Below are 3,122 nucleotides of genomic sequence, written 5' to 3' on the forward strand. Positions count from 1 at the left end.
ATCGGGCACCATGGTGATAACCCAGAAGTGTAGGGGATAATTGTAGCCTCTTTCGATAAGTAAGAGTGTCGAACCCAACGAGGAGCTAAAGGTAGAACAAATATTCTCTCAAGTCCTAACGGCCACTGATACGACTCTACGCACGCTTAGTGTTCGCTTTACCTAGAACAAGTATGAAAATAGAAGTACTTTGTAGTTGTTGTTGGATAGGTTTGCAAGATAATAAAGAGCATGCTACGTCTTGAGCTTGCGTTGGTTTTCCTCGAAGAGGAGAGGGTGATGCAATAAGTGTAGCGTAAGTATTTCCCACAGTTTTGAGAACCAAGGTATCAATCCTGTAGGAGGCTCCTCAAAAGTCCCACGCACCTAGACAAACAAACCGAGAACTCGCAACCAACGCAATAAAGGGGTTGTCAATCCCTTCACAGCCACTTGCGAAAGTGAGATCTAATAAAGATAGTATGATAAGATAAATATATGTTTGATATTTTATAATATAGATGCAAAAAGTAAAGATGCAAATAAAAGTAGATTGAAAGCAAATATGATAAGAGATAGACCCGGGGGCCATAGGTTTTACTAGAGGCTTCTCTCAAGATAGCATAAGTATTACGGTGGGTGAACGAATTACTGTCGAGCAATTGATAGAAAAGCGCATAGTTATGAGATTATCTAGGCATGATCATGTATATAGGCATCACGTCCATAACAAGTAGACCGACTCCTGCCTGCATCTACTACTATTACTCCACACATCGACCGCTATCTAGCATGCATCTAGAGTATTAAGTTCATAAGAACATAGTAACGCATTAAGCAAGATGACATGATGTAGAGGGATAAACTCAAGCAATATGATATAAACCTCATCTTGTTATCCTCGATGGCAACAATACAATACATGCCTTGCAACCCTTTCTGTCACTGTGTAAGGACACCGCAAGATTGAACCCAAAGCTAAGCACTTCTCCCATGGCAAGAAAGACCAATCTAGTAGGCCAAACCAAACTGATAATTCAAAGAGACTTGCAAAGATAACTCAATCATACATTAAAGAATTCAGAGAATATTCAAATATTATTCATAGATAAACTTGATCATAAACCCACAATTCATCGGATCTCGACAAACACGCCGCAAAAAGAGTTTACATCGAATAGATCTCCACAAGAGAGGGGGAGAACATTGTATTGAGATCCAAAAAGAGAGAAGAAGCCATCTAGCTAATAACTATGGACCCGTAGGTCTGTGGTAAACTACTGACAACTCATCGGAGGGGCAAGGATGTTGATGTAGAAGCCCTCCATTGTTGATTCCCCCTCCGGCAGAGTGCCGGCGAAGGCTCCAAGATGGGATCTCGCGGATACAGAAGGTTACGGTGGTGGAAATTGTGTTTCGCCCTGGATGTTTTCGGGGTATGTAGGTATATATAGGAGGAAGAAGTACGTCGGTGGCTACCCGAGGGGCCTAGGAGACAGGGGGCGCGCCCTATAGGGGGGGGCTCCTATCTCGTGGAGCCCTCGGCTGCTTCTTGAATTGCACTCCAAGTTCTCCGGATCATGTTCGTTCCAAAAATCACGCTCCCGAAGGTTTCATTCTGTTTGGACTCCGTTTGATATTCCTTTTCTTCGAAATACTGAAATAGGCAAAAAAACAGCAATATGGGTTGGGCCTCCGGTTAGTAGGTTAGTCCCAAAAATGATATAAATGTGTAAAATAAAGCCCATAAATAGCCAAAAGGGGTAACATAATAGCATGGAACAATAAAAAATTATAGATACATTGGAGATGTATCAGAGCGCGTAAATAAAAAGTAGGGGTTGTTTAGATAAAGAAGCAACTAAGTTAGTTTTAGTAGAGAGATTTTTGTCACGAGAAAGTTATTTGTTCCTAGGCAATCGATAACTAGACCGGTAATCACTATTGAAATTTTATTTGAGGGAGAGGCATAAGCTAACATACTTTCTCTTCTTGGATCATATGCACTTATGATTGGAACTCTAACAAGCATCCGCAACTACTAAAGATCATTAAGGTAAATCCCAACCATAACATTAAAGCATCAAGTCCCCTTTATCCCATACGCAAATAACCTACTTACTAGGGTCTATGCTTCTATCACTCATGCCACACCCACCATAAGCAAATCATGAACATATTGCAAACCCTACAGCGGGGATCCCTCATGCTTGCGCGACACAGAGAGCGCCATAGGACAACACCAATAATAAAACAAGCAACTCAAACCAATCAGGATCATCAATTAACCCATAGGACAAAACGGATCTACTCAAACATCATAAGATAGCCATACATCATTGGGAAATAATATATAGCGTTGAGCACCATGTTTAAGTAAATATTACAGCGGGTAAGAGAGGGGTTACACCGCTGCATAGAGGGGGGAAGAGTTGGTGATGCAGGCGGTGAAGTTGTTGGTGAAGATCGCGATGATGATGATGGCCCCTGGCAGCGTTCCGACGCCACCAGAAGCAAGGGGGAGAGAGCCTACTTCTTCTTCTTCGTTGACCTTCTCCCTAGATGGGAGAAGGGTTTCCCCTCTGGTACTTGGCCTCCATGGCTTGGGAGGGGCGAGAGCCCCTCCGAGATTGGATCTGTCTCTCTGTCTCTCTCTGTTTTTGCGTTCTCAGATTCTGCCCTTTCACCGTTTCTTTTATACCCAGAGATCCGTAACTCCGATTGGATTGAAACCTTCGCCCATATTTTTCTCCAAAAATTAGCTTTCTTGCGGCAAAAGAAGAGCGTTAACCGCCTTACGGGGTGCCCACGAGGGTCAGGGGCGCATCCTCCTACCTCGTGGCCCCCTCGGGCACCGTCTCGCATTGGTTTTTCTTCCCAAAGATCATAACTAATCCAAAAATGCCCACGAGGTCTATGGTAAACTACTCACAACTCATCGGAGGGGCAAGGATGTTGATGTAGAAGCCCTCCGTGGTTGATTCCCCCTCCGGCAGAGTGCCAGCGAAGGCTCCAAGATGGGATCTCGCAGATACAGAAGGTTACGGTGGTGGAAATTGTGTTTCGCCCCCTGGATGTTTCAGGGTACGTAGGTATATATAGGAGGAAGAAGTACGTCGGTGGCTGCCCGAGGGGCCCACGAG

This window comes from Triticum dicoccoides, chromosome 3B (genome assembly GCF_002162155.2).
Source record: "Triticum dicoccoides isolate Atlit2015 ecotype Zavitan chromosome 3B, WEW_v2.0, whole genome shotgun sequence".
NCBI classification, from domain to species: domain Eukaryota; kingdom Viridiplantae; phylum Streptophyta; class Magnoliopsida; order Poales; family Poaceae; genus Triticum; species Triticum dicoccoides.